Source organism: Equus caballus, chromosome 15, assembly GCF_041296265.1.
Source record: "Equus caballus isolate H_3958 breed thoroughbred chromosome 15, TB-T2T, whole genome shotgun sequence".
In the NCBI taxonomy this organism is placed as follows: Eukaryota; Metazoa; Chordata; class Mammalia; order Perissodactyla; family Equidae; genus Equus; species Equus caballus.
Window position 1 is genome coordinate 92,257,612 of NC_091698.1, and position 18,509 is coordinate 92,276,120.

Genomic DNA, 18,509 nt, shown 5'->3' on the forward strand with positions numbered 1-18,509 from the left:
TGGGGGAGAGGGTACAGAGCGGGACACGGCCCCCAGGTGAGGGGCACAGGTGGCAGCGGAGGAAGGTGATGGTTACAGCAGAGAGGGTGGGAGGTTGAGGGAAGAAAAAAGAAAAGATTTTCTAATATTTGTCAGGGATTACCACCCCTTAGGGATCACATTTGCTTTACCAAAATAAGTAAAAAATAAAAAATAAAAAAAGGAAATATTATTTCTAACCAAATTTCCTTCTTTTCTTCACCTCTCACCACCACTCCCACTCTTAATTCTGCCTGGTCCTCACCAGAATCCTCCCACTGGCAATAGACTTCAAGAAAGAATACTTAAAACGGAATATTTGTTTATTAGCATTCACGCACTCTCTCATTTATTGACAGTCTCTCATTCTATAGAGACATAGATTTTAGAGTGTCTTCAGTTACCAGGCTCCAAGAGGCACTGCAGATAGAGAATTGAGATCAAACATTGAAAGCAACAAGACTGCTTCTGTCTTCTCATGGCTTGAAAGATTGTTCGTTATACTTCCTTCTGCATTCTGGTAGAGCAGACCTGAGTTCTCAACTTTGGCAACACCAACATATTATCTTCACTGTGAGCTGTCCTGTGCATTGTAGGATGTTTAGCAGCATCCCTGGCCCCTACCCCTTAGATGAATAGCAACTTTCCAGTCATGACAATCAAAATGTCTCTAGACATTGCAAATGTGCTCTGGGAGGCAAGATCAACCCCTGGTAAAAACTACTGTGATACAGGAAACTCTTCAGACCCAAGTGTGCCGTGCAGCTCTGGCTCCTGGACTCATGACTTCTGGCACAGTTTGCATGGTGAAGCTTACTAAGAGCATTGCAGATCAGGAGGGAGACTTTCCTTCTGGCAGAGTTGAGAGCTTGGTGTAGGCTGGGGGAGGACTGGCTTGCTGCACTGGTAATGGAGAGCAGAAACATCAAATCATTCATAAGCATGGAGACTGGTGCTTCCTGAGTCCCATGATATACACATACATTGAAAATATGGTGGAATATTATATTCACAAATGTACCTAGTCTTGAAACATCCTCTGTGCTACTGCTCAATGTTGTTTAAAACAGTCAGAGAGGGGGGCCGGCCCCAAGCATTTTTTTTTTATGTATCTTAGTTTGCTTTTCTTTTTTGCATTTTCTTGAATTGATCTTTCCTCACTCTGCCAAGGGTATCCGTTCACCTCAGAGAGATATATACAGTATATATATTAGAGAAAAAATGGGAAGTGAAAGGAAGAGTTAACTTTTGACTTTATGTCAAAACTAGGATTTAATAGTAAGAAATCTCTTTATCTCCATCTTCAAGTTATCAAGCACTAATGCTGGATGGAGTGATAAGCAGACATTTTTAGCTAGCGGTTAGTGGGGAGAAAAGAGAGAAAGAGGGAGAGCAAAGTGGCTATGCACTGAGTGTCCTGGAGAAGGAATGAGGACATTAGAAGAAGGTCAGTGCAACACAAGGGCCCGGAGTCAGAGCTTGGACCATAGAGTCGGGCATTTGAGAGTTCAGGCAGACACTCTGGCCTCTAGACTTCAGCAGAGGGTCAGTATCATACTTCATGGATGTCATGCCCACACAGGCATCAACACAAGATCACAAAAGCTATAGCCCTCACCATAACCCAGCTGCCAGCTTGGAGGGAAACAGAGGAAGACAGGAGACATCCGAAAGCTGAGAATTTAATTGGATAATTTAGCCGAGACAGAGCTTCTGAAGAGACATTTTAACTTATGGGAATGGACTGAATTACCAGGTAGAAGCATGTAAAAGAGATCAAATTAGTTATTAAGAATAATGAAGATATATTTTCTTTGCACATTCAATTAGAACTGTATTTGTGCTCATTATGATAACTGAAGTCACTAAACTCCTGGTATATACAATAGTCCCCTCTTATTCGTGGCTTCACTTTCTGCAGTTTCAGTTATCAATGGTCAACCCTGGTGCAAAAATATTAAATGAAAAATTCCGGAAATAAACAGTTCATAAGTTTTAAACTGTGCGCCATTCTGAGTAGCTTGGTGACATCTCCTGCTATCCCACTCCATCCCACCCGAAATGCTACATCGCATTGCCTACGTCATTCACTTCACTTCATCTCATCACGTAGGCATTGCATCATTTCATGATGAAGAAGACTGAGTATAGCACAACAAGATATTTTGAGAGAGACCACATTCTCTCTCAGAAGAATTACAATATATTGTTCTAATTGTTCTATTTTATTATTAGTTATTGTTAATCTTTTACTGTGCCTAATTTGTAAATTAGACTTTATCATAGCTATATGCGTATAGGAAAAAACGTAGTATAAATGGGGTTTAGTGCTATCCATGATTTCAGGCATCCATTGGGGGTACTGGAGCGTATCCCCTATGGATGAGGGGTAACTACTATACAGATTGAAATGACTTACCAAACTTACCTAGGACTAGTAAGCTTACTGCAGACCCTCAGAAATACTTTGATATAGTGGTCTATTACTTGTAGTTACACTATTTAATTACTTGGTTTATTTTAATGTTCATTTTTATAATGACCGTATATTTATTGCAAGTGGTGCTAGTTTTCCATTTACAGAAGAGAGATAATTTTCCTCTTAAGATAAATTTAAGTTTAAAAAAGATCAACTGATTTAAAAAATATTAAACAAATAAGGGAACAAGCAGATAGCAAACAGAGCAGAAACTACAAAGTTGGAATCAGAATGTCTGCAGTTTGAGAAGCAATGTTCTATTGCAAATTACAGAGTTCTTCTCCACACACCTGGCTCGAGCTTTGAACAAACATCTCAGATTACTTTCTTAGAATACTTTTATCACCGGAAACATCAGCACAAGGCTGGACACATTAAAAGAAGGCTGCTTGGGGTGGCACAGCAGTTAAGCATGCACCTTCCACTTCAGCGGCCCAGGTTCGCTGGTTCGGATCCTGGGTGTGGACGTGACACTACTTAGCAAGCCATGCTGTGGTAGGCGTCCCACAGATGAAGTAGAGGAAGATGGGCATGGATGTTAGCTCAGGGCCAGCCTTCCTCACCAAAAAGAGTAGGATTGGTGGCAGTTAGCTCAGGGCTAATCTTCCTCAAAATAAAATAAAAGAAGGCTGGTTGGTTAAGAAAATAGCTAACAGAATGAAGGAACTCACTTCTTGGGCCTTTACTAAGTGCTGGGTGCTTTGCATTCATTGTTCTGATTTAATCTTCACAGCAGCTTCCTGTGTTAGATGAGTAAACCAAAAAGTCTGAGAGTTAAGAAATTTACCCAGGTTCATGCAGCTAGTAAATAGAAGAGCTGAGATTTGAACCCAAGTCTGCCTTACTCCCTAAGAGGTGAGATAGGACTAAATCAGAGTCTGAAGTTTGTCACGGAGATTCATTAAAAACTGTCTGCCCTATGTTCATCACCTTTGAGATTTCTCATACAGCAACTGGACGGTGCTGCCCTTTGAGATGAGAAGGAAGAAGAGATTCCCTGGGATGGTGAATGGAGGAGATGTCTCAGAGACACAGCAGCCCTCTGAGCCCATGCCAGGGATCCAGGGTCAGGTCACCAGGAAATGTCATAGCTTGTGGGTAAACAGCAGGTAAGGGTCGAATGTTCTGGTCATCCTCTGGCTGAACTGGAACACTGGCAAGAAGAGATTCAGCAAGAATGTCTTTCAGTTTATACTTCATTGGACTATTTCAGTTCCCATTTCCTGGGATAATCCAGGCGTATAGCCTGGATCTGAGTCTGTTACTGATTGCTCAGGTCGTTGGTTTCATGAGCAAATACTTCCTCCTAGTGGCACTTTCTAGTCATTGCATGTACCTCCTCTTAGGACTCACCCCTGGAAAATTCTAAGGAGACGGCAGTTTGGGATCTGCACAATTCTCCCTCATCCTCCCGCTCCCATTAATTAGGGAACCCAGGCACTGAAGTCAGAGAAAATACTCTGTACAATTTTCATCCTTTAAAATTTATTTATATTTGCTTATGTTTCATATACTCTTAAAAAATGGATATTTCACTATTGTCGGTGTATTGTCCTATGAATATCAATAAAGACGAGATACTTGATGGTGTTCTTCAGGGCTTATAGAACCTTACTGATTTTCTGTCTACTTGCTCCACCAAGAGGTGGAACCTCGAACATTTCCCAGCTGTGTCAGGTGTCTGTTCAGCTTACACAACCTGGCATTCCTCCTTTGTCCAGCCTCATGAAGTTTGACCCTATGTGTTCATGGCTTGGTATTTAGCAAAAGACCCAAGGGAACTCTGATGTACATTTCTGGATCTCTTCCTCTGCTTCCTCCTTTCCTGTACTCTGCCCTGCAAACTCCCACCACCTCCGCCTCCCAGATCTCAACAATCTGTCTCTTCATCTCAGTGACACTCCTGTGCTGGCTTGGACTCTCCTTCCATGAGCTGCTGCCCAGAAAGTACCTCCATGCAGAAAGGCAGGGTTCAGCAGGGCTTACCTTGTTTATATCCCAGTCCTGTTCTGCCAGTTGTCTAATGTGTGAAAGTAGTCGTTTCATATCTTTACTCCAGTTGTCTGATTGGTTGCAGTGGGAGAGCAAGTCTGGAGCCACTTACTCCGTCATAACCAAAAGTTGAAGTCCCCAAATGCGTAATATTTGTATAGCCATACCAGATTTACTTAGGCTATTAGGTATCTGGAATATCTTTTCCTAACGGTTTGATGTAAACTCTCTGCTTATGTTTTAAGGTGTTTTTTTAAAACATAGACGCAATTTAAAAATAGAGGATGAAAGTCATTTTCTTTTAATTAAAATGAATAAAGTCCATTTATATTTGTGGTAATTAATATTATAATTAGATTTATCTACCGTCTTGTTTTGTGCTATTTTGAGTTTTTTAGTTTTGTTTGGAAGAAGATTTTCCTCCTTGTTTTTGCCTTCTTTTGCATTGATTGAATTTCTCTTTTATTTTTTCCTTTTTCTCATTACATTCCCCCTTACTAATTTGGTAGTTATATTTTTGTAGCTATTTTTAGATCATTTAATATGAGTACTTAACAACATCTTAGGTTAATTGGTTTACCCACCTCCTGAGCAAAACTACTTTACTAATTCTTTCTTTAGGCGAGTCTAATATTCTGGCTTAATGCATCCATTGTGTTTTAAATTTCAATCATGTAATTTTTATTTCTAGAAGTTCTATTTGGCTGGTTTTTTCAAATGTGCTTTCATTCTCTCTTATTTCTGGCTTATGTTTTTTAAGTGTCTCTTTTATTTTCCAAAAAATATTCAATATACTTATTTTACATGGCATATCCGATATCCCAATTCAGTTTCAAAATCCCCTATCTGAAATTCTGACGTCAAAAAGCTCTGAAAACACGATTTTCTTCTGAGAAGAGGGTGAACAGTACTCATCACAGCAACATCCAAACTGCATTGCCCTGAGACTGTTCAGGTTCTGTTTCTACCACTTCCTGTATTTTCCTCTGGAAATTTTGATTATATAATGTTACTGCAGACTCCACTCAGGCTGTTACAGAATCGACCATAAATGGATTTTACCATACTTTTAAATAGCCAAAAAGTTCTGTATTCTGAACCGTATCTAGTTCCAAAGGTTTTCCTTGAACAATTGTGGACTGATTGGATTTTTGTGGAACCAATTCTATTATCTGTTGTTGCTGTTGATTCTTAGTCACAGTACATGATTTTCTCACATTCTTTCGCCTGTGAGTTCACATTCTTTACAACTTCATCTTTGGGAATTCTCAAGGCTTCTTTTGAAGTTGTGTTCCTCCGGAGAAAGTTTGTTTCTTTCACTTCCTTGGGAGCCCTATCAATGAAGGAATACTTTAATTTAAATTCTCTGCTTTTGAGAGCTTGTTTGTGATTATACATTCTCAAATAAAACATTTTTTTCCTTCAATGCCTGAACAGATTCCGCTAAAGTAAAAGCTATTTTACTCAGCTTCGCTTACCCAGCATTCACTTACCTCACTCTGTTTTGGGTTTCTAAGGAAGACTTACTTTCTTGCAAAATCAACAAGGGACTTAAAGAAAGTCTTTATTTTTAAATGTTTAATGGAGTTTTAAGCTTATTTTTCTAAGGAAGGCATTTTTGTGTATCTAGTACATGATATTGCAGGAAACAAAGCCTGTCTCTGTCCCTCTTTTTCTACTTCTGACACCAATCATCTAGTTGATTATCCGGAAACCACTGTGAGTCAAAAAGCTGCACACCAGAGGTTTATTGCTGATCACTTTCAGGAGATATACCTATAAAGTGAGGTAGGCAGACACGGGCAGAGAAAGAAGGTGCCCCATAATGCAGTTACAACTGAGGCCTTCGCCAGTCTTACAGGGAGCTCTGGAGCTGAGGTGACCTTTCAGAATTCTTCCCTTTTATCAGAAAATATCAGCTTCACTGGAAGACTTCTACTGACAATTCATTAGCCAGAATTGTGCAAGATGACCACCTTTGTTGCAAGAAAACTGAGAGGGCCAGCCCTGTGGCTGAATGGTTAAGCTCTTGTGCTCTGCTTCAGTGGCCCAGGGTTTGCCAGTTCAGATCCTGGGCATGGACCTACACACTACTCATCAAGCCATGCTGTGACAGCATCCCACATAGAGGAACTAAAATGACTTACGACTAGAATATACAACTATGTACTGGGCATTTGGGGAGAAAAAAATGAGGAAGATTGGCAATAGATGTTAGCTCAGAGCCAATCTTCCTCACCAAAAAAGCATACCTTTAAAAAAAAAAAAAGAAAACTGAGAAATGAACTGGACACATTGCCTTATGAATAGTGGGTTCTGTTACTAATGAAGAATGGTGAATGGATATGTAGTAGGAGCCTGGAAGCATATTCCAAACCCTGGAATCATCAGAATAATAGCAATTATAGACACATGTTTTTTGTTACTCTGGGCTACACACAGTGACAAAATAGATATGATATAAAAGTATAGATAGATCAGAGTTTCTTGACCTTAGCACTGTTGAAATGTGGGGCCAGATAATTTTTTCTTGTGGCGAACAGTCCTGTGCATTGTAGGATTTTCAGCAGCATCGCTGGTCTCTAGAGCCACTAGGTGCAACTAGATAGCAGTAGCACCCTCTCTCCCAGGGACTATGACAACCAAATATGTCTCCAGACATTGACAAATATCCTCTTGGGAAGAAAATTACCTCTAATTGAGAACCACTAAGATATATGTAGATACAGATGTAGACAGATATATAGATATTCATATGCAAACATGAATGCATATTTATATATGCATGCACACGGGCGCACACACAGATATATATGTGTGTGTGTATATATATAGTGAGATTTATTTATTGCTCGTTCCTAACACTGAGGTTGTAGTCTTTTGGGGTTCCAGTTTTATGTGGGTCTCTAATTTTCGTTGAAACTATGTGAGGAAGTTACTATTATTATTCTCGATTTACATAGATGAGTAAACTGAAGCTTGCAGAGATTAAGAAACCGGTCTAATGGCACACAGCTAGTCAGCCACAGAACTGGGACTTGGACAATCTCCAAGACTAATTTTACATTTCTTTGAGTTAGCTTACTATTACCAAACTTGCAGCTTGCTGTTCCCCTTCAGAATAGTTATCTGCATATCCAGAATCTTGCTGTTGCAAAGACTTGTTCTGGAATATTCTGCCTCTATCCCTTTATGTTGCTACATCTTCCACTCAGCTTCTCTTCCTCTCCAGCAATCCTTTGTGCAGAGACCTCCATTTCTCAAGACTCAGTTCAAATAATCCCAAATATGTAAAGAATATTCAAAGCTCACGTTGGAAGGTGGGCCTCCTCCAACTAGAGACTTTTCAATTCAAAATTCTGTAATCCCCTAACCAGGCAATCCTCAGTGAGTGGATATTGTATTATGCTGCCCAAATCCCTTCACCAGGGCCAAGGTACTATGGTCTCAGCATCTGGAAAGATCAGCTTCTGATAATTTATAATTGTGACCTTGACAGGGAATGACCTTTGGCCTTAGGGAGCTGCCTTGTCCAAGGTTATGCCCTGACAGGAGGTGGCCCATGGACAACGATTGGCCAGGGCAGGGATGAAAGTCCCACTCCTCCTTGTCTCAACTTGGAACAATTCTAAAAGGCCATTTGAGCTCCAGAGCTCCCTGTAGGATTGGCTGAGGCCTCCGTTGTAACCACATTATCGGTCACCTTTTCTCTCTGCCCAATTCTGCCTACCTCACCTCTTTATAGGTATATCTCCTGAAAGTAATCCACCATAAACCTTCTGTATGCAGCTTTTTGTCTCAGTGTGGTTTCCAGGTAATCAGTCAAGATAGCTGGTGTCAGCAGTGGATCTTAGAAGTAGGCCAAGGAAAGATGGGTGGGACATTGACAGTTTTTACTATAAAAACCATTAATGAGCACATCAGTATAACATTTAAAACATTGTGTGGCATTTTTTGTAATAGGAAAGATACCCTCATGTAAAGTAAAACTTTTTATCTAACATCCATGAAGTCCCTGGAAGGTTGAAGAAATTCCTCCTCGTGCCGTAGTGGGAATATGCAAGGCTATGTCACTTATGCCAGCGTCCAGAACAAGAGCCATTCTGCTCCTGACTCTTCTTGCCACACTTTTTCCTGACATCAGAGGGCCTGGCTGCTCTTTCTTCCTCCTCCTAGGTAAAGTATCGCCCCGTCCAACAGCAGAGGGCAGCAAAGCCCATATTCTGATTCCAGAGACGCAGGGATTTCCCGCAGTCTCAGGGCACTGAATTTCAGAGAACTTTGATGCTAAAGACTAAAATCAATCAAGTTATGCCTAGACTGAAGATTATGAATAAGTGTCAAAAGCAAAATCCAAAAATATTGAGGAAAAAAGTCATGGAGTAAACCCAAAGCACAAGGGGAGATCAAACCCAAGATACCTTTTACCTCTCCCCACTCAGTGCCTCATTTTCTGAAACCTCTGAGCCCAGGAGTGAAATGCTTGCACTTGAGATGAGGCTGAGCCTCCATGAGCTCCTCTAGGCACCCTCCTGTTCCGTTCATTTTTGCTCCTCTTCCACCCATTGGCCAAAGTCACTCGGAAGCAAATATGACAGATCATAGTCATGATCCTTTAGGGAAGAAAGAAAGAACAATCGGCTTTTCCTTCCAACAACACCTGGTGTCCACAGTCTAAAGTTCGCTCACTTTGGCCCCATAGAATGTGTAATAATCTTACAAGAGAAATTAAAAGCATGTATCTTTCCCTATTGCCCACTGGTGACCAAGTAAATCTACATCCATTTTGCAAGTAGCCTAGCAGATTAATCACGTGAAACTAAAGTGTGTTCTAAGAATACATGCTAGGAGAGTGGACACAATCGAGGAGCAATAGCGTATGAAACTCTACTCTTCTCGGGAGAGAAAAGCAAATAAAGGGAATCAAACTTCAAAGCTAGAAGGCTCCCTGAGCATCTCATTCAAACTCTCTAATCTTGCAAGTGAGGAAACAAAGTTTCAAAGAATCAAAAAATGAATCATTGACAAAGATAGACGAGAAAGCAGCAGTTGCAGGATATATTCCTATGTATGTAACTATGGTTAATTTATTTTCCTTGCTATAGTGTATTCTCTGGTTCATATAGATCATAATACATTAATGCATTTGGTTTGTGTTCAGTGTTTTACTGTTGCAAACCATGTCTTCTGTGAATCCTCATGCATATTTTCTGATACTCATGTGGAAAGCTTTCTCTAGGGAATTACCTAGAAGAGGACAGCTGGATTGTAGAGTGCTCAAATTTACAAGTTTTCTAGATAATGTCATACTGTAAGGTGGGGGTGCAGAACAATTTGCATTCCAACAAGCAGTAGGTTAGTATTCCCATTGTTCTACAGCCTTGCCAACACTTGGAATCATGTAACGTCATAATTTTTGTCAATCTGGTTGGTGTTTCATCATGGTTTTAATTTGTATTTCCCTGATTATTAAAGAGACTGAACATACAGTTGATGTGCTAAAAGTGTTACTTCCTTTGCAAAACATCTATCTAATCCTTTCCTCGTTTTTCGGTTTTCAGTCTTATTGATTTGTAGTAGTTTATTATACATTACAGATATTTCTCCTATGACTGTTACATGGATGATAAATATTTTTTGCCATATTTTGGTCTGTGTTTTCCATTTGATTATGATGGCTTTTGAAAGATGGGAAAATCTTAATTTTACTATAATAAAATTCTCAATATTTTCCTATATTGTTTGTGCTTTTTATGACTTGCTTAAGAAATTCTTTACCGTCCTGATGTCATATTCCTTATATTGACTTCAAAATTTTGATCTTTTGCTTTTCACACTTAAGCCTTTATTCTAACTAGAATTGATTTTTTGGTAGGGTGTGAGATAGAGTTCCATTTTAACTTTTCCTATACTGATACTCAACTATTTCAAAACTAATAATACATCCCCAGTAATCTTCCAGCTACCTCTGTTATGTATAAAGTTTCTGTAAATGCCATTTTCTGAGTTTTCATTCAGTTCCATTAATCGATTTCTCTATCCTTTGAACCAATACCATTGATCTATCTAATTATCCCTAACTCCATCATAATCACTATAGCCTCGTAAGAATTATTGATATCTGATAGGGTCAGTTCTTCTACCTTTTACTTCTTCAGAATCTTTTTCCTACCGTTGCCGTTTTACTCTTTCATATGAATTTTAGAATCACCTTGTCTAGACCCTGCAGAGATTTTGATTAGAATTGTATCGGATCTATAGATCGATTTTAGTTTATATTTTTGTATCATATTGAATCTTCCTATTCATGAACAAGATATGTCCCTCAACTTATTTAGAATTTTAAAACTGTCTTGCAAAAATGTTTTAAAATTTTTCCATACATTCCTTGCACATATTTGATTAGGTTTATTCTAAGTACCTTATATTTTCTTATGTTTTGATGAAATCACATTTTTTTAAATCTGTGGGCTGGTGTTCAAAGTACAATTGGCTTTTGCTTATTAATATTATATTAGGTAGCATTACTAATCTCAGTTATTAATTTTAACAATTTTCTCATAGTTGTGTTTGGGTTCTCTGTGGAAACAATGATGTTACCTGGGAATAACGATAGTTTAATTCCTCCTTTCCAAATCCCACACCCCTGCTTTATTTTTCTTATATTAGTTTTTTGGGTACGATGACCGGTTAAGAAGAGTTGATAATTAGCATCCTTGTTGTTCTCTGTATCTTTGGGGGAATGTTTTTAACATTTTATTATTGACTATATTTTCTGTAGGATTCTTTGGCAAGACACCTTTTCTCAGGTTTAAAAGATCTTTTCTATTTCTAATTTATTAAGATATATTAATAATGATAAACTGTTTAATGTCACTGAATATTCTTTTAACATTATTGAAATGATTCCATAGCTTTTCTCCATCAGTCTCTTGATATCATGTGGTAGGCGGAAAGCTGTTCACATCCTAACCCCTGGAACCGGTGACTATGTTAGTTTACACGCTAGAGTGATTAAACATAAACCTCTAGATGGAGAGATTATCCCGGATTATACAAGTGGGTCCAGTCCTATCACACGATCCTTAAAAAGTGGAAGAGAAGAGCACAAGAGAGGGTCAGAAAGATGTGGTGTTAGAAGGACTCGGCCCAGCATTACTGGCTTTGAAGTTGGAGAAAAGGAACCATGAGCCAATGCAATGGCCTCTAGACACTGGGAACAGCACTCAGTTTACAGCCAGCAAGAAAACGGAGAGCTCAGTACTACAACCACAGGGTGCTGGCTTCTGCCAACAACCTGAATGAGCAAGAAAGCGAATTCTCCTCTGGAGCCTCCAAAAATGAATGCAGCCTTGCTGGCACCTTCATCTCAGCCCAGTGAGATCTGCATCAGACTTTTGACCTTCAGAACTACAAAGTGATAAACTTGTATTATTTTAATCCACTAAGTTCGTGGAAATTTATTACATGAGCAATAGAAAATTAACATATTTGGCAAATCACATTAGTAGATTTTCTATTTTGAACCAACCTCATATATCCCACTTGGAGTTTCAGTTTACACGAGCGCTGGTTAATATTCAGCTGAAGATTCCAGAAGACAGTTTATAGCTTTCTGGGACTCTTTATCTACATACCTTCCCCATCTCCAGCATTCTTTCCCAAACTCTTTTTCTTTTGTCTCATTCACTGAGTGAGAACACATATCCTGTTGTGATCCCCTCCCTACACCATCGTCCAGAAAATGTAATGTTCTTAAGGATTATATTCCTGTACTACCTGTTTCTCTGTATGTAAAAGTGGTATTTTCAAATTTCTTGTTGTTTATGGCAGGAAGGTAAATCTCTTCCCAGATACGGCATTATTGCCCTGTGTTATGGTGCCTCCACTCCCTCCTCAAGGAAGATTAGCCCTGAGCTAACATCTGTGCAAACCCTCCTCTAGTTTTTTAGATGTGGAACACCTCCACAGTGTGGCTGGTGAGTGGAGTAGGTCTGTGCCCAAGATCCGAACCCACAAACCCAGACCACTACAGCAAAGCATGCAGGACTTTAACCAGTTGGTGACGAAGCCAGGCCGAATTTTTTTTTTTTTTTTTTTTTTTTTTTTTTTACTTTACGACTATGCATAGACCACAGGCTGATAAATTTCTCCTTCATTCTCTTTGAATGGGGCAATTCCCACTCAGCTGGCTATTTTCCCCAAAATAGTATAGGAGGGATATTTTTGACTGTCTTCCTTATTAACTCAAAAAGTCCCTTCAGCCTCCTCCCTTAGGAATTGAGTGAAAAGTTGGATGTTGGATGAAGAATTTATCTGAGAGGAAATTTCTGGGGCTTGGGGAATATTCGACTGTGGAGTTCTGTTTCTGAGTTTCTCCGTGAACGCAGGAACATCTTCACTGTTTTTTAGCGTATGCTTTATGCTTTCAAGTTTGGGGAACGTCCACGTCTTGGATTTCAGCACATAGTCACTTGTCAGTTGCCCACTTTGGTGAGAAGATGAGTAGCAATGAATCATCTCCTTCTTCTTTTTGGTGGATAGCTGTATAATTTCTCCTGAATTGGGCCTATTGCTGAAAAGTCAGCTCACGTCCATATATCATCTCTCCTGTTTGGAAGCTGGACCAGAGAAGACAATGGTAAAGTATGTTCGTGCTGTTTCTCTCCTTGCCCCACCATCTCTGCTAATCTGTAAAATTGAAACGAACTAAATTTTTTCCCTGCCCTTTATGTGGCCTATTTATGTTCCAGTCTCATTACCTCCAATCACAGAGATATTACTGGGGGCCTTCAGAAATCATTATCCTTTTCCCCACACTAGGTTCAACTTTGATCTTAAGGAGAGTTGTTCTTTGTCAACTTCAGGCCAGATTCAATTTGATAAAAATAAAATTGCATCTTACAGATATTTTTCAGAGATTGTAGTGTGAGATTAGGGACCTTTCTTAGTTGTAGCACAGCTGAGATTTTCTATTTCGTTTCAATGTGATGGTTGGCAGAGCTTTCTGTAAATGTACAGTTACTTTACCACACTTTCTGAACAAAAAGCAAAGCCTTCCAAAATCTTCAGAAAAAAAGCATAAATTCTTCTATTTGCCTTCACATCAATGCTGCCTTCCCATCACTGCAGCCAGTTGAGACAGGGTCACTTCTTTTCCCTCTCAAGTCTTTGGTTCTGGGTTCCTCTGGGGTAACTTGTCTTTTTCTGTAATTAAGTCAACATGATTATCCACCAGCAGTTCTTTCAAGGTTATTCACTATTATAACATTGGTATTTCCAAAGAGACTGAAACGTGGGAGAAAATGGTCTTTAAACAGACTAGAGACATTTAATTGAGATTCACTGTGCACATTAAAATGCAAATATTTGTGGTCTTCATTGTAAGAAAGCACACTACTGTGTAATATAATATTTAACAGGGCCCTCAGAAATGCCCTCAGCACAGTGCAATTAAGAGCACATTCAAGAAAAATGTGCTTTTCACCAGGATAGAAAATATTTCTGATTAGATATGGAGAGTGAAATGAAATCAGAGCACCCTGGTTTAGTGTGATCAGTTACAAAGACATTCTTATAATTGATTCATTATGGGGAATCCAAACTAAGAGAGAAATCTCTGAGCGATCTGAGAATTCATCCCCTTTCTGTTAGACAGCATGACTAGGATGTTAAAATACTCTCCTTCTACCTGTAATTACAAAAAGTAACCAGAACATGCTGTGAGTTCTTCCATCGATATTTTAAATCTATTCCTTTAAAAAAAAAAGATAATTTAGAAATAGGTGTGCTTCACCTTAGTCCAAAGTCAAGCAAATCTTTAATAAAGACAGCACTGTCTAGTGTCACTGATCATCTACTCTGGATCCTTTTAGCTCCTTCTCTTCAGCCAGCCTGCTCTCTGGAAATGCATCCTGAGAAAGCAAGCTGGGGAAAATAAGATGCTAAATCATACTTGGTTCTGAAGCTACAGGTTTAGGTGTATTTGAGGGTTCTTGTTGGCTTTGATGATTCCAGAGGAACTGGTCACCTGAGAAAAGTGTTTATATATATAGTTTGCGTCTTCTAATTTTGTGGTTCTAATTCAAGCTTGGTTTTTTTTAGGATCATATATTTTAAGAATCATTTTTACATATCTTGCCTAGGGACTCCTGTAGGTCAGGAAATATATTTTTTATGGCTTCATATCTTCAGTGCCCAGGACCAGATCTGGGGCATTGTGGAGACTTCTTTTTTTCGCTTACGTAATTAATCAAGTGATTTCTGGCTATCCTGTCCTCCTTAAATCTCATTGTATAGATAAAAAGTTACCACTAAGAAGCACAAGCCCAATTATATGTGAAAAAGTCAAAGTTGGGGGCATGTGCTGCTTTAGGATTAGATTTTCTAAATCAATATATACCAAACATAACAAAAATAGTCTACCATAGAGGCAGAATGAGAAGACAGATAATATCCTCTATAATGGAATTAATTCAATTCTCAAATAAAATCAATAGATCACAGATCCTTACTGCTGAAAGGGGTCTTGGAAGCCATTTAGTCCATGAGGATTATTAATTTATCAGTGAGAAGCTAATTTGTGCCAGGCATCTTGCAAGAATCAAAGATACAATGGTGAATCAGAAATTGTCCCCACCCTCACTGAGCAGCTGAGTGCTATGCAAGTATCAATGCATTGATTTAACCTATATAATGGCAAATACTGATCGTCAATGAAGTGGCCAAAGAATCTGGACCAGACTCCATCAGCAACTAGCTATGAATATTTGGATTTTGTTCATAATTACTTTGAAACTGATTTACTCATTTGAAGAAGCAAAATTAAAAAGGGGTTACGGAGGTGTTTTAAGCTTAAGGCAAAGGACTAGGTGTGTGAGATTGCCTCTCTCTTCCTGAGATCCCACTAAGATAAGGCATAAAAGAAAAAAGGAATAAACTAATAGTGACAAAGAGAAAGAAGTGGGAGATAGAAATGCTATTGATAAATAGTTGTAAAAATTCTGAAAGAAAATTGTAGATAGGAGTAGGTTGACAGACAAAATTGGTGGAGAAGTTGACAGCATAGAATGTGCCATGAGAGAGCCACCAAGGAAGTAGCAGCCAGTTTACCCAAAGGACCTCAAAGAGCTACTGAGCTCAGACTAGCACATATGTTGGCAAGCAGGAATAACGAGTTGAGTAGGAGAAGGAACAGTTGAACAATATATGGGACAACTGCCCAAAATGTTGTGTGGTGTTCCCCTCCCCTCCCCAGCAGGCAGAAAGCAGGAAGTAAATATTTACTATAGGAAATACATCATGTGGAAATTTCTAAAGAAATTAAATTAAATGGCTTGGATAATTTAAGTTTTCTACCGTTAAGTGTGGAGACTCTAGACTACAACTTTATTCTCTCTGACGTTAGGGTAGAATGGAATCTGGCAACCAGATTCCAGCCCTCTCATCCTAGAGTTAACCTTAATCATTAACACGTTCTACCTTGAGATGCTAGTTGTCACTCCCATCCTGGCGAAAGCCCTAGCCAGCAAAGAGACTGATTTCAGAGATGCTTGAAGACAAACATCCCAGAGAAATAAAATAAACATGGCTGCAGATTTCTTTTCAGAAACAATGCAAGCTATAAGACAGTTGAGCAACATCACTGAAGTTCTGAAAAGCAAAATCTAGAATTATTTATCGCGTAAAAATCTTTCAAAAATGGAGGCAAAATAAAGATCTCCCATACATATAAAAGCTGAAAGAATTAGTCACCAGCATATCTATACTACAAGAGATGTTGAAGTATGTCTTTCAAGAAGAAAGAAAATGATATCAAATAGAATCTGGCTCAGTGCAGAGGAGTAAAAAAGCACCGGAAATGGTAACTACACCAGTAGATGTAAATACGATTTCCCTTATTATTTAAATATATGTAAAAGACAATAGGCCACTTAAAGCAAAAGTAATAACTATATTTTTGAATTTGTGATCTATGTATAAGTGAAACATAGGACAGCTATAGCAAAAGACCAGGAGGGGAGAAATGGAAGTATGCTATAGTAAAGTTCTTATACTGTAAGGGAAGTTGTATAATATCACTTGAAGGGAGTTACAAATTAAACACACATATTATAAACTCTAAACCCTAAAACAAACACCAAAATAATACAACAAAGACATAGATAATATCCAACGAAGATGATAAAATAAAATCGTAAAACATACTCAATCTAAAGAAGGCAGAAAAAGAGGGAAAATAGAAGAACAGATGGGACAAAAGAAAAATTCCAATGGCTACATTCTTAAAGAAGGATGAAAATGACTTGAGGTAGATATGAGTGATGAGGCTGATGTAGCTGATGGGCAACAAACTCAAAAAGCAGGGGGCTAAGACAAGATGGAGGAATGATATCTTGGAAGTAGTAATGAGGGTCTAAGAAAAATGTCAATCTTATTTCTGGGACACTTGGACCAAAATATGATCTAAGTGTTGAGTTGGCAGACATTAGGAGACCTCCTAATACATCTCACTTTGGATATAGGATTGGACCTACATTCTGGTAATAGGAAGCTCCTAATATCTCTAAACTGAAAAAGAAATTCAAAAATCCTTTTTTATAAAGTTCCAGGAAACAATTCTCCAATTGTGGAGCCCTCAGGCCTTAAGCAGGGCCACAGTGGTGGGACCAGAAGGACCAAGATCATCAGAAAGACACTATTGGGGCTGACTGGCTAAGACCTGGTATCCCCACTGGAATACTGGAAATCCCAGCCCGGGAGGATTTCCATGTCCAAAATATCTGCTCATGAATGTTTCACATGTCCTCTTCCTGCTCTGGCCTTTACTCTGGGAACATGAGTTATCAACTCCCCAGAACCATGGACAGGACAGCTGCAATCTGTCAGCCTGTGCTGGCAGCTTGCCCCAAAGCCAATGGCTTCTCCCACAGTCTGGGAAACAGACGTTAGATGTGGCTTCATATGATCCTTCTATTGGAAGACTTGGGCCATGGGGAAACAGTCTTTCATCCAGATATTTTAGCGCATAGCACTGTGTGTGATGAGGTGGATGCAGAACTTGCAGCTAAATCAAGCCCCTGATATCAGCGTAAATTGTACTCTCAGCTTCCCCACATTCACCATAATTAGGCCTAATACTCCACAGGGGACTGCTTTCTTCTTGATCATGTCTGCAGGTCCTGTGGAATCAAAAGTAGGATGTCAGATGTGGATAGGGATTTAGAAATCTAGTATGATACCCTCATTTTATAAAGGGAATTGGAGGCACAGAAGAGTAAGAGTCTTGCTGAACACACCTAAAGGGGAATATCAGACTAGAACCAATAACCCCGGAGCTCTAGGCTGAAGCTATGCCTAGTCTCCTTGACATTTAAAAGACCACATGACCATGAACCCAGGACTATGAGCCTCATCCAGGGAGCTTCCCTAGAGGGCTCCTACCCCATACAGCTAGCCCCCTCTCATCAGGTCTGCTAGCTTTTTGAGATTACTTAGGATCTCTGTGGGTTGCATGTGGCACATCCCAAAATTTTAACTGCACCAGACACAGTTCTCACTATGACTGAAGCCATTTCCCATTATTGGTCTCTGTGACCTTTTCGGAATCGAAACTGATAAATGTCACTGGCTGTGGGAGGTGACTGACAGGCAGGAGTCTGCCAGAGAGTTGTCATAGGATGAGTGACAGCTGAGGGCCTGTAACCTTTTCCCATCAAAACAGGGAGACAGAAAAGAAAAAAGCAACCAAGTTGCCTGGAGCATATTGAAGTATCTGTGATTCAGAGCAGGGAGGTCAGACTTGGAGTCTATGGACTTGGAGAAGGAGATGAAACAAGGCAGGTGGATTCATGGGGAACTGATGTCAGAGCCTCGCTAAGCCAGCACTGCAAAGAGAATCATATGGGAAGGCACACACCTTTCCTTGAAGAGTTCACTGTCTAAGCAAAGTGACAACAGCATTGGTACAGACCTCGGCCATGGCACTTGTCTTGTGATTTCCTTTAGGATAGGGACTATC

General features: G+C 39.4%; 2 long non-coding RNA genes across 3 annotated transcripts in view; one reads left to right on the top strand and one right to left on the bottom strand.

The window, feature by feature from the left end:
• Nucleotides 1-336: 336 nt before the first annotated feature.
• Nucleotides 337-18,509, bottom strand: part of LOC138917900 (uncharacterized) — a 44,030-nt gene continuing 25,857 nt past the window's right edge. Inside the window, exons 2-3 of one of the 2 annotated variants that reach the window (XR_011426555.1) lie at nucleotides 4,484-5,822; nucleotides 1,241-3,650 (exon numbers count right to left, since the gene is read on the bottom strand). This is a non-coding gene — a long non-coding RNA (uncharacterized lncRNA). Of the gene's footprint in view, nucleotides 922-1,240; nucleotides 3,651-4,483; nucleotides 5,823-18,509 lie in introns of those variants that run through there. The other variant, XR_011426556.1, reaches the window with a different exon arrangement.
• Nucleotides 12,804-18,509, top strand: part of LOC111768151 (uncharacterized) — a 32,521-nt gene continuing 26,815 nt past the window's right edge. Inside the window, exon 1 of the long non-coding RNA XR_002800293.2 lies at nucleotides 12,804-13,130. This is a non-coding gene — a long non-coding RNA (uncharacterized lncRNA). The remainder of the gene's footprint in view (nucleotides 13,131-18,509) is intronic.